The sequence below is a fragment of the Poecilia latipinna genome, unplaced genomic scaffold (genome assembly GCF_001443285.1).
Source record: "Poecilia latipinna isolate Pla-1442-1.1 unplaced genomic scaffold, P_latipinna-1.0 Scaffold732, whole genome shotgun sequence".
NCBI classification, from domain to species: domain Eukaryota; kingdom Metazoa; phylum Chordata; class Actinopteri; order Cyprinodontiformes; family Poeciliidae; genus Poecilia; species Poecilia latipinna.
The window spans coordinates 154,545-168,049 of NW_015113348.1; the positions used below are offsets into that span (position 1 = coordinate 154,545).

General features: G+C 36.3%; 1 pseudogene; it reads left to right on the plus strand.

The window, feature by feature from the left end:
- LOC106955416 (ankyrin repeat and BTB/POZ domain-containing protein BTBD11-A pseudogene) overlaps positions 1-13,505 on the plus strand; it is a 126,954-nt pseudogene that overhangs the window by 11,411 nt on the left and 102,038 nt on the right.

Genomic DNA, 13,505 nt, shown 5'->3' on the forward strand with positions numbered 1-13,505 from the left:
TGTTTCTTTGGTGGGCTGGTACTGTCTTTAAAATATTTTAGTTTAGTTGAGCTAAGCTGAAATCTACATTTAAATCTAAAGAATGACTTCATTGGGCTTCATTGAGGTTTAAAACAGATGTTTTTTCTGCTGTAATAAAAAAACGCCGTGCATCTTGTCCTCCCAGTGCCGTCTCGTCTCTGCAGGCCTGTGGCTCGTGTTTAATTATGCTTTTGATTAGACCTTTCACACATTTTTTGTGCTTTGCAGTCCATAAATAAACCATTTTGTGATTTTTGAGCTAGATTTTTTAAAATCCTAACAGTAACAATTTTATCTTTTGAGGACAAACTAATAGGCTGAGTGTTATTGTGAGTAAGTCTATTGACCAGTTGTGAAATTTTAGATTTTCTGTAACACTGATGTCATTCAGTGTTAATTTAGACTAAACCAACCTAATTTTTCAGTGCTGAGAGACGAGTTTGAAGCTTGAACTACCTAAATATTTGCAGTCGTGTTTGCTTTTGTTGGAGGATTGTCAAATAATTTATTCAGCGGAAAAAAATAATAGCCTTCTGGCCTCTTAAATTTTGCTTTAATTAAGCAGGCGGTTACATAATACAGTTTAATCATATCACTTCAACTATATCTCCATGCTTTGTTGAGTCATGTAGATGATTTAGGCATCGGTGTGGATGATTTCCAGTGGTTTAGCTGTTTTTAAAAGCAGAAAGCATCAATCACAAGCAGATCCTCCCTCGCGTACGCATTTACTGCAGGAGTTTGTGAAGTTGTCTGTAATATATTTAAATAAGAAGCAGCAAATGCAGTGTATTCCTCCTACATGAGAGCGAGGACTCTATATGCAGCTATTGATGGTAGCCTCTGCTGAGTGCTCTTCAAAATGAGTGAAAAATTATATTCATATCTTCTTTCCTCCAGATATAATGGAGTAATTTGAATTCTAGTCTTTTTTTTTAGTGTGTGTAATCTCAAATGTGTTTGAATGTAAGGGGGATTTCCTCTGGAAATGAGATTTTTAATACAATATCAAGGTTTCCCCAGAAAACTTGCTAAGCCAGGTGTTCACCCAGTGGCTCGTCGTGTTTTTGAGTTAAAAAAAATGTTTAAAGCTGACAGGAATTTGAAAATATCACTTAATAATCATGAATTATTTAAAGATTGGAAGATTAACAAATGAACACCAACTATAAAGTCTTAAAAAATGTAAACATTTTAAAAAGACTTAAATAAATAAAAACACTGGAGGAAATCCTGAATATTGTCTGCAGTAGATATAGTAATACAGCGATTTACAATCTCTATCAAAAACTTTCTGAATTTCTCATAAAAGGTCAAATCTTACTCTAATACTCTGAATTTACACTTGGGCGCCAGTTATGGTAGTTAATATCCATTAATTGTCAATTTTTTTGTAAACAGACGCCTGATGGTCCCTTTTCCCACATGCTAAAAATATTGGTGAAGTCACAGCATTAATCTTGAGTATTTTTCTGGAATCTGTGTCCACTTATATTTGAATTTTCTGCAGAAATAATGGAAATTTGATTGAGTTTTTCTGACTTCTCAGGCCTGAGTTGATTTCAGCATGTTTGTAGGTTTTGATTCCATCTTCAGTGATTGATGTTGGTCGATAACATCTTTTTTTAATGAAAACAGATTTTCAGCTTCGAGAGTGGATTAGAACAACTCTGACATGATTACTTGGCTTTGACTCATTTCATCTCTAAAGTCCTGGCATCAGTGATAAATGGGTTTTTTTATTTCTTGCTTCTCAAAATTCACTGATGAGCGTTTTCTTTTAGCATATTTGAATTGCATTGATGCAATTACAAACAAGTTTACCTTAGTAAGCTGCAAGACAAAAACAGAAGCATTTGGTTAATTTCATACAAAAAGATGTCTGTCAGCTGTTGGCCTGCAGTGACGAATCTCCTACTAAGAATGCATCATATGTCTGGCTGGAGGGAATTGTGTAATGCTTGTGTAATACTTGTAAGTCATGCTCCAAGAAAATCTAAATATCTTCTAAAGCGTACGGAGAGAAAATGTCAGCTGTTTGAAGTTGTGACATATATTTTTTTGTAGCCTCTTTTTGATGTTTTAAGCTAATTGCTTTATTTCTAATTTGGAAGATGAAGAGGGTCTTGGGTTTAAAATGGAAATTGTAATTTGATTTTGAAGCGAGAAATGACAAATGGCATGAGGAAGAAGTGCCTCACAGAATATTACAACTTAACTGATGCAAATGCATTTCACCTTAATGTGACAATGAGAAATCATTGGTTTTAGAAAAATGCAACATGTTTCTTATTGTATGTGTAATAAAAGGTTACTAAGCAAATGGAAGACAAAGCCAAGGAAATAAAAATGATTAATCAGTTGCTACATTTGTTGACGATTATTTCAATATTTGATTCATCACGATTAATCCGATTAATCGTTTCAGCCCCAGATGAGAGACTGTGGTATCAGACTCTAACAAAAGAATGGTTGCTACCTTTGAACTGAAAAGGCTTTACTAAAGTATTTCTACACATTTGTGAAACCAGATTATTGCACCTTTTTTGTCAATATTAAACCTGCTTGTTTTTCAATTAGATGTAGAATTTTGAGAGTCATTGTATGTACCGTTCTGCGCTGCTTCCTGTTCCCGGTGTGTCTCCGTGTCCCCCTGATCGCCCCGCTGCAGGATCTCGGTGTGTTACATCCCGACAGGGCTCAAACGTCACATTTACAACGTTTAATTAACGAGGGCGGCATGATGAATCGCTTTCTGGTTGTTCCCAGGTGGAGAGAGAGGGAAATTAGCCTTCTTGCTCTACGGGGCACCATCTGGAGCGAGTGACACCGGCTAGGCCTGTGTTGGGTGTTATGGTGGTATTATGGCTAACAGAGTCCAGAGGGGTATTTTGGGCAATTAAGACCTACACTTGAATATATTTGCCCTCCCTGTTTTGTATTTGTTTTCTTACTCCACCACTTAATCTTGGCTTGTCAAGAGCAAACGCCAACTCAAACAGCTTGCCATGACAAAAGGAACAACATTCCTTTTTTTTTTACTCTTTCTGTTTTCAAACCCATGGTTACGTAAGCCGTTTCTCTGAAACAGTGACACACTGTCCGACTACACTTGCCCTGAAATCAGAAGCTTTTTTCCTCCAACTCAGCAAGAAGATGAGGCAATTTTCTGATTGTGTAGGAAGGGACGCTTCCTTCGGCAGACAAGTGGGGATTTCATAATAAGGAGAACCTCTCCACTCAGTCATAGCTGCGTTTTCTTTCCAAATGTGAGCAAATCTTTGTCTGTACACTGCTGAAGTTGAAAATACACAATTTCGCAATTGTGATGTTTCCATTAAATGAGAAATTAAATTAAAATCACATGTGGATGAGCTTGTTCATACGACAAGATTTAACAGTTTAACCAGCTTACACAATGCTCAGGAAGAGTGCAACAGATGTCACGGTCGGCCAACCGAGTGACCCGTTAGCACTTCAGGTCACGAAACCACAAATTAATAAAAAATCTGTAAGATGGCGAGCCGTCGGAACCGTGCACACGGTAAAAAGCTCAGACCGGGTTAGCTCAACCTCATGCAGAAGTATGCCCTCACTCAGGCTACGTATGTGGCGTTTTGGGGAAATTGTAGTTGGGGAATTTACTGAAGAGTTACGTATTCGGTACGTTCAAATGATACGACTTTTTATGAACTGTGGTATGCTGTGAGAACTCTGCTGGAGATTACTGTACATTGTCTGAAAAAATAAAAAAAATATCATCCTCCTTCTACTTCCTGTTGTCTTCGTCCTTTTCGCACATCGAGTGATGTGGAAAAAGTGTTTTGAAAAACCGCCTCATCCTGCAAAATCTTTTGATCGCAAAACGTTTTTTGAAATTAGTATGCTTCCGTTAAGATAATTTATTTTCACAATTTCAGTTTTAATTTTCAGTGGAAACGTTGGTAGTGAAACGGTGTGTTTTGCATCGTTTCCACTGAGTCGGTGCGGTTTGGATCTGTATTTTATTCAGGAAAATGTTTCCACTGTTGGTTTTAATGTCACTGGGCAGGTGGTTAAACCCAAACGTAGAAACGAGGTATTAGCTGACATTTCTCCTCTAAATGTCTGGAACTTTAAAAAGGTTGATTCCTCCTTAGTCTGATTGCTCTTTGGGTAATTTTTGTTTTTTATGAGTGTCGCAATAAGCAATGATAAATTAAAATGAGCTTCATAATTTCCATTCTGATGATTAATATGTTTTAAGGGCAATTGTATTTACACTGACTATCGTTTGTGTGCATTATTTTTGAATATTTAAAATATCTTCCAGTTCCAGTGTGAAGTGTTCTGCCCAAAATTAAAGTGTATTAGTCCTGAGAGCAGACTTGCATTATTATTATGCCATTAACAACATATTACTTGAAAATGGTCTCAAAACAAGAATATTAACATTTATAGTGATAATTTCTGGGAGAACTTATTATTAAGTAAGATTTGTTATTGTCACAGGCTCTTTGTGTGGCCACATTTACCAACGAAGCGATCCAAAACAACCTGGATTGATTGATCTAAAGGAAAAAACTTCTGAAAAACAAAATGTAATTGCCATCTTTCAGTCTGGAATGATTTTGACTTCTGATTTCCCCTACTAGGATTACTTCAGCTCTGTTTTGACAACTCATCAAAAATCTAAAGTGATTTTCCTCAGTAATGTCAGAATTCAAACATCTTAGATCCTAACGTCATTTGGTCTTTAATTCCTACTAAGTGATATAAAATACTAAATACTGGTTATCACCAGAGTTTCCCCCAGAAAACTTTCTAAGCCTGATCCATTTTTTTGAGTTAAAAATGTCTAAAGTTGACAGGAAATTTGAAATTACCACTTGATTATGTGCTATTGGAAGACTGGAATATTAATACCTTAACACCAACTATAAAGACCTAAAAAGGCAATAATAATAAAAAATAACTAAAATAAATGAACAAAACTAAGCCTGGCGGGGACAGAAGTACAGCCTGGTGGCCCGTCAGGCTTATAATACACCGATCACCATCTGTATTTATTGCATTTGTTTGATGATCTGAAAATATTTGTTGGGTTAGAAAAGAAAGAAACTTTTCCACAGAGATATGTTGATGTATATCAGCTCCAAACTGTTTTCATAAGAGGTGACAAGTGATGGATGGCATAATAAAAGTTTACCCACATTCAGCAGCTTCAGATTGTACCTGGCTGCATTATCACCCCTTAAGGACTCACATTTCATTTTTTCTTTGATAATATTTTGTTTTTATGTCACAAGGAAATGCTAATGTCACTCAAAAGGGCTGAAGCCATTCGCTTCTGCTTGACTGAATGGGGCTTATAAATACAAATAAATTGAGGATTATGGTTGGTTGTTGTAGTTGTCAAAGAAGCTCAGCAAAATAATTTCCGACAAATCTTCCCGTCTCTTCATGCTCCTTTGTTTAATACACCTTTTACATAAGTGGGCAGCTGTGCTTTTTGTACCGTTGCATTAAGAGAAGTTATGATTACCCTCCAGGGATTTATGTTTTTATTTTGCCACCAGACTGGCTGAACCAGTTTTACGTCAACCCAGAGCTCTTTATGGACAAGTAGAGGCACAGTGAGCTGTAGTCGTCTTGTTTTAACTACATTTCATGTTTCACTGTCATTAACCGACACAGAAACCTGTGTGTGTTTGCATTCCTGCACCTGTGAGAGAACAGCGTCAGGTGGTTGGACAGAAGTGGAAGGATTCAAAGTGAGTGGAGGAAGTGGGGATTAGATCATATTCCCATATTCTTCCTGTGTGCGGTGGACTAATCCGCTGCCTTTTTAAAACGGCTCTAACTGAAGTTTTAGATAAGTTTAGGAAAGTAGTTTAGTCAGTTGTCTTATTTAAAAAGCATGTTCTCTTGTCTTTCCCATTTTGAAGAGAGACGAAGAGAATTGGGCCTATCTGTCACCCCATATTTGCACCAAATTATTGAAAAAATTAATTATTAGGATTTGGGGGTTTTCCTATTATCGCGTCTTATTTCTTAATATAGGATCCCCCCCCCCCCCCCCCAAATTTTTTTCAAAATAAAATTTGTTTGTATATTTCTGTAAGATTATATTATATAATGATTTTCATCATCTTCATGAGACTATCAGAGAAAAACAGTGTCTTTAGTCAGAGGCTTCTTCAAATTTGCTGTAATACAGACTGCTACAGGAGCTCTTTCCTGCCCACATCCTTCACCATCTATACTAACTCTTCAAATAATTTAAAATAAATTAGTTACAACATTTAATTGGGATAAATTTGAATAAAGTTCTGATTATTTTAAATACATGATTACCATTTATAATAGTTTCGAATGATGCACTTTATTACACTATATATTTGTTTTTTTATTGCTGCCAGTCATCCATAAATCAAATATCGAATAATAAGTATTTGTATTAGACTAAATATTTGCTATCAATACGACTTCATTAAAGTTTGCATCGTTGCACAAATGAAGACCAGTTTAGAAAAAATCTCTGCCGCTCTCCTAATTTATAGTTTTTGAATTCTTTGGTCTCTTATCCCCTAATTTGAATATTTTACATATAATTTAAGCGTCTGCGTGATGATAAAGCGTGGTTTCAGACTTGTAATTGTCCTACTGTTGAAATGTCAAGCCTTTACTCGTCGGGGCTTTACTCAAGCTTTACTCGTCGGGGCTTGTGATTTTAGTTCTTCCACCTCATCAGAAGTGTAGGTTGAAGGTGGGCAGAGCTGAGTTTAAAGCTGCATGCTGCCGCCACGGTGTGTGTAATAATAGGAAGAATAAAGCAGCGGTTCGGCTTGCCCCAACACGAACAGCACAATAGGCAGGTAAATGAGCGAGATGTCAATCACTGTAACTAAAATACCTAGAAGAAATACAATCCAAGCTTCCCAGGCAGTCTGGGAAACCGTAATTTAGAGTAAAAAATGTTTTTGTTTCCATCCATTTTTAAATTCAGTCTTTCTTACTGTCTCTGGAAGTAAAAGGTAGCCACTTTCTAAATATTTGCCACCAATATATTTAGAAATAAATACAGCTCTGGAAAAAGTTAAGAGCCCGCTGCATTGAACCAACATTGATTCCTGAGCTCTTCCTGAGTTAAAACATTAGTATTGTTGTTCCTAAATTAATATACATCTTATCTTTGCTTTATTTGAGGTCTGAAAGCACTGCATCTTTTTGTGATTTTGACCATTTCTCATTTTTTAAATATATAAAATATAAATTTTTGCTTTGAATTTCAGAGACATGCTCTGTCAGTAGTTTATAGAATAAAAGAACAATATTTATTTTACTCAAACATAGACCTATAAAAAGAAGTAAAATCAGAAAAACTGATCATTTTAAGCGGTCTCTTTATTTCTTCAGAGCTGTATATATAATATAAAACTGCCTTCAAAGGACTGAAAATTGTTTAATGTATAATTGGGAACAATCTGAAAATGGCTGCTTTAATTGGTTTAAATGCAGACTTAAAGTTTTATCATGGTAATATTGTAATTTTTAATAAAAGTGACAGTAAGAACTTTGTAAAAAAAATGTTTTAGGTCAAATACTGCTCTGGAAAAACATACGGAAAAAAATACGCTTCTTTAGAACACCAATCACAAAAACTAACCTTATCTCATCATATTTTCAAATTAAATTAGATTTTTATTTTATACTTTTTTGGGGGACTTAAAATATATTTAATTGGAGGTTATTGTGACAGCAATTCACTATCATCTTAACAAATTTATCACGATAAATGATGTGATAAATTCCCTCCCCTAACTGCAGGTGTTTCCAAAATAAAAGCCTGGCCTTTTCTCAAACTTCATCTTCAATGACAAAAAACCGGAAAAGATACGCAGGACGTGAGTTTTTATGAAATTTGCTACCTGTCTGCCTGCATGTGCCTCACCTATCTGGTCTCTGCAGCAGCAGCATCTCTTAACATCATCATCATTTTATAGCATGAAGTCTCTTAACGTTAAACGGCTTGAATTTCTTCTTTGCCCAGATTCATGCACATGCTGCACTGCCAAGTTTATTCATCCAAGAACTCATTCACCTATGCTAATGCACACCTACACAGAGCAGTTGCATGACACCATTCCTGCTTCCACACTCCTAAACTCGATAATCCTCAGGATGAATTTAGATTTTTTTTTTTTTCTCTCCCCTGCACTCATAACATAACGGATAACAGATACTCGGTCTCATCAGTGCCCACCATCCGTCACAGCGTCCCGGAGGCTTTCTGGTAATGTCATCAAATACAGTTTGTTTTTTGGCTTGTTCTTGCAGATGAATGCATCACGAAGAGGGGGGCGCAGTGTAACGTATCTCATTCTGATCTGTATTTTCCCTGGCTTTAAATGTGTGAGTCATTCTGAGTTAATGTTGGTATGTATGAAATGTACAGAGCTACCAGAAAATGAGGGACATTTTAATCAGATTGGAAATCAAAATGTGGAAATCAAACCAATCAAAGCTGAGTTTGGCTGTCTTGGGGTTGTATTTAAATAAATGACTTTTATAAACGATGTAGCTACTGCTGAAGTCATTTTCTGTTAGCTTGCTCACTGATTACCCCACAAATTGCCCGCTAAATCCCACTTTGCATATTTTTCTCATCGTTAACAAGAAACAGACAAAGCATTCATAATTTTTAGGTTTTGTTTGAGCTTTTGCTTGCAATACTAGCACCTCTTTTAACCCTTTTGCAGTTCCAAATTGGTATTTAAATAATCTGTATTTTAAGCTTTTATTGATATACACATACCAGGCTAACTGCTGTTAGCATTTCAAACCCAGAGGTTTATTGATAACAGCAGTTAGCAACAGTGTGTCAGTTGCATAACATGCTGATAAAACACTATGGCTAATATTATATTAGCATTTTATGCAACTGAAACACTGTTCACAAAGAGCAAAAACAGACTTGTTGGTTATAAACAGACACTGCAAAAAGACTGGCTAATGCTAACACGGCTAATGCTCATGTGGCTAACTTTAATTCAGTCTTTCTGTAGCTAAAAGCTAATTATCCTCGGTGTTTGTTGACCTCGGCACAAAATTTTAAAGACTTTATGTAATTTTTGCCCTTTTGAATCCAAAGTATGGCGCGTGGGCCATTTGTGGCCCTTGGAGAAGGGCCATTTGTTAAGTATTTAAAGAAAACTTTAAATACTTAAAGTTTTCTTACAGTAGAAAACTTTAAGTATTTGGGGGTTTTTATAACCAAACTTTTATAAGTGGAGACTTTTACTGAAAAACCAACTTTGCTGTGCTTAAATCAGCTTTTAAATGAATACATTTGTTCAATCAAACCCAAAATAATTTGAAAACCAAATGGGGGGCGGGGGGAGAAATCATGTAAAATCAGTTTTGGATCTACAATGAATAAAATGCTGTGTCTACAAAAAACTGTAAAATTTTAAATTGCTTGCCTTTTATTTACTTTTTATTATTTTTTTATCTTCATTTCTTTGACCACGTGACAAAAAGTTTGGAAAGGATCTTTGCTCATACAAACTCCATGCAGGAAGCATATAGTCATAAAAAAACAATTTTATTGTGATTAAAATAAAATCAGGGTTCACATTAACCAACACTAGCTTGAAATAAGAGCTTTGAAAACAATATTTCAAACCCTACCTAAGAATGTGCAACCATAAACAAGTAAATATGAATAATCTGTATTTTAAGCTTTTCTTTCTGATTAACTGACTTGTACACCAACTGACTCAAGATAACTTCCTCTTTTGATTTTCTAAAATTAGAAATTGGCTTTTTTTTCCTCTCCCTCGCTCCGCTGGAAGTCGAGGGCTGTGAAATTTTCCAGGAAATATCAATCATGCCTCCATTTCCCAGATCAAATCACCCCTCCTCCTGCTCGCCCTGTGTTTGGATAAGTCCTGGCGGTCTTCACCCCGGCTGCTCGGACTCAGCCGTCTCTCTGAGTGTTTCCTCCTCTGCATAAATCCAGGAGTCCTCATGAGGGAAGAGCTAATGGAGCGCCCTGCCACAGGTTCTTCTCATGAAGGATTTGAGTCATCCATGTCTTAGTGCAATAGAGTGGTGATATATTTATGGAGTTAGGGAGCTTATTCTTGAGGTGAGAAGAGAAATAGATTGAATATAACAGAGATTTACCCTGCTGGGAGATGGATCGGCTGCCTTCTGATTTTATTTCTTTTTCCTTGAACCCCTTATGAAGGGAAATCCTGAGATAATGCCAACTTATTGGCACAGTTTCATGTATTTTGATTTAATTTTTCTTACTTTTCACAATATTATTCTTACCGTCTTGTATAATAAATCAATTAATCGCATTACATGAGGGGAAACAAAGAACTGCAGAAACATTTTTACATTGTCTGCAGAACCGGTGATGACATATTCATCAATGCAAAGACAAGACGGTGAGCTACGTCGTCCTAAATAATGCCAGCGTTTGCGCTGCGCTGACAGAAAAAGGACAGAGGAGTTAAATGATGTGATGGGACCAAGTAAATTATCAGCAGGGAACAGTTTATTGTGTGATAGATGGAGGAAAATAATGCCGGGACTCAAATATATCATGGTTTCTCTGTGCATCAACATGTTTGCTTGCATTTTAGAAACATTTAGCATAACAATGCAGTCGTTGAATAAAACAGAACCGCTCCTGTCGTTCCTGACGGCCTGTCCCGAGTTTTCAGCGGCTCTTTGTCGCCGTTATTGTGCGTGTTCATCTCTGCATGAGCCGCCGGATGCCGCTCTGGCAGACATTTTGCTGCGAACAAACACAAACGAGGTGATGTGCCTTTAACGAGTCGGCCTTGGGGAAATAAACACGAGATCCTGAATGTAGACGATGACAAAGACTGGAGGCAGGTACTCTGAATTCAGCTTTGATTTGCTTTTTTTATATGGAAACCAGATTTAAAAAAGAAACGCCTTGTGCCGGGTTGTCATCCAGTCACACACCCATGAAAAGAACGAATTTAATAGAGACAGCTGTCTGGTTTGAAGACGTACACAAAGATTTTACCCTGAAGGCTGATCAGATGGATTTTAATCCTCTGCGTGGGATTAAGTTTGATATTTAACTTTAAATTGAGATTATAATGAACATGATAGATTAATTAGGTTTTGGTCTGTATTGCATAAAAGTAATTACTCATTATATGCATTTAATACAAGGTTTCCTTCGGTGTATTATAAGCCTGGTGGGCCACCAGGCTTTACTTGTGCCTCCGCCAGGCTTGGCATTGATTATTTATTTAATTCTATTTAAAATGTTACTACTTTTATAGCTGGTGTTCAGGTATTAATCTTCCAATAAAATATGTTTACCATGAGATATTTTCAAATTTCTTGTCAACTTTACACATTTTTTAACTCAAAAAGACGGTTGATGAATTACTAATGTTACCACTACCGCCAGGCTTAGCAAGTTTTCTGGAGAAAACCTTGTAGTAAGTAAATATCCACGCAACATATCAAAAAAAATTTCCTCCACAGTTTCTAAAGTATTATTTCTGTTTGTTTACCTTCTTGAAGCAGAAAAACAAAAAAACCCAGTGACTCGTGGTGTTTTTTTATCCACTGTGGCTTCTGAGCACATGACCATTTGTAGTGAGAAGAGATGTTTACAGAGTTGGTAAAACAACTCTGACAATTTCATAACCGTGTTGGGAATTTCCCAAAAACATCCTGCAACGTTTCCATCAATCAAACGTTTTTTTTTTTAATTGATTTGAATCCAATAAAAACTGATAAATTATGACGAGTTTATTAGAAATGACTCAAATCCATCCATTTGCTGCATTCATCAAGGTCATTGTGGAGTTTGAAAAAGTTGTAATATGTTTTCAAAAGTCAAACATTTTCAAACGCTAAAGGGAAAAAAATACATTCATGAAATCTGAAAGATTTGACATGAGCTAAATCGAAAACACTACCCGGTTGCTGTTTTTATTTTTCAAATTTGCTGTTATTTAGTTTTCTAATGAAGTTACAAAGTCTCTAAAATGCCATGGATGGATGACGGTTTCTGCCTGCGTCTAGTGCAAACAAGAAAAGGAGAAATCCTGCATTTATAAACAGAAAAAAATATATATTTGTACTTTTAACCCATTCTGATTAAACAAATCAATGGTGGTTATGCAGGAAGAAGATAAGTTGGCCAGATGAGTGAAATCAAGAGTGGAAATAACTAAATTAAATGATTTTTTTGGTCTTATTTCCAATTTTCTAAAGTAGAAAACTAAGTGGATGCAGTTAATGTGCAGATAGAATAAAAAAGGCACATTGTTGTGTTGCTTCAGTGTTTTTACTGGAGCCTAAGTGCTGAAGCCAGGGGATATTTCTCACACATCAGTATTCAGCTGCTGCAGCGAAGGTTGTCAGGTGGAAAAGCAACGAATGCTTCTGGTAAAACACAACTACTACATTGTTGTATTTTGTTGGTTTTTCTCTGTTTCCTCTTATAATTGAGGTCGACCGAAAGATTTGCACTCCATTTCAAATCAAAGAAAACTTAGCATTACAGATTTTCTGAGAGCAGCATTTTTTTCAAATGGCCTCCAGATTGTTCATAAGAAGCTCCACTCTGGAGGAGGGAAACATTATACCTCTGCATGTCTCTAATTTGCTTTCTGGATCATTTATTTCCTCGGGGTTCAACCCTAATTATGCCCAAGAGTGGAAAAACCTTCTTCCCAATGCACAAATTGACAGCAAGGCTGAAAAAATATAATAAAGTTTCTGTTAAGTGAGCTAATTTGTGATGCTCTTCAGCTGTTAGGCAGCATTCATGAGTCAGCTTGTGCAAAAGAGTAATTGGGAGCAGACGAACGGGGAATTACTATTCTGAGGTCTAGTTGGGGATTATGTGGGACAGCATGAGCCTGTCACTGTATCCAAGTGTCACTTTAGGGGGGTTTACAAACCTCCACTTATAATTGGAATAACTGAGAAGTAAGACTCAAAAAAAGCTTCTTGTAGGCGCATGAGGGGCCATTTTCTCACGTTAAGTTGGTTGGAAACATGAGAAATATGATTTCTCGTCATCACCTCAAAGCTAAATTTGTTTAGCTTTGAGGTGATGGAAACATTTCTGAAATACTACAGGCTTTTAAGGGAAACAAATGGACAAGAAAATGCAACTCAGGGTTTCCCTCAGTGCATTATAAGCCTGGCGGCCCGCCAGGCTTTAATTGGCAACCTTATTGTTTGTATATTACCTCAAACACAGACTTGACTCATTGGTCTAATATTTTAAAAAACAAAAAAATCAATTATAGCATTGCATTTTTGCAACGTTTTTCAAATATATTCAAAGTTGTGTACAGTAAAAGATAGAAATAAATTGTCGGGGACCGAGTACAGAACCTTGGGGAACACTCGTGTAGGGGAAAACGTGCAACAATCAAAAATTATCTAACAATATCCACAATGTTTCCATGGTGATTAGAGAAGAG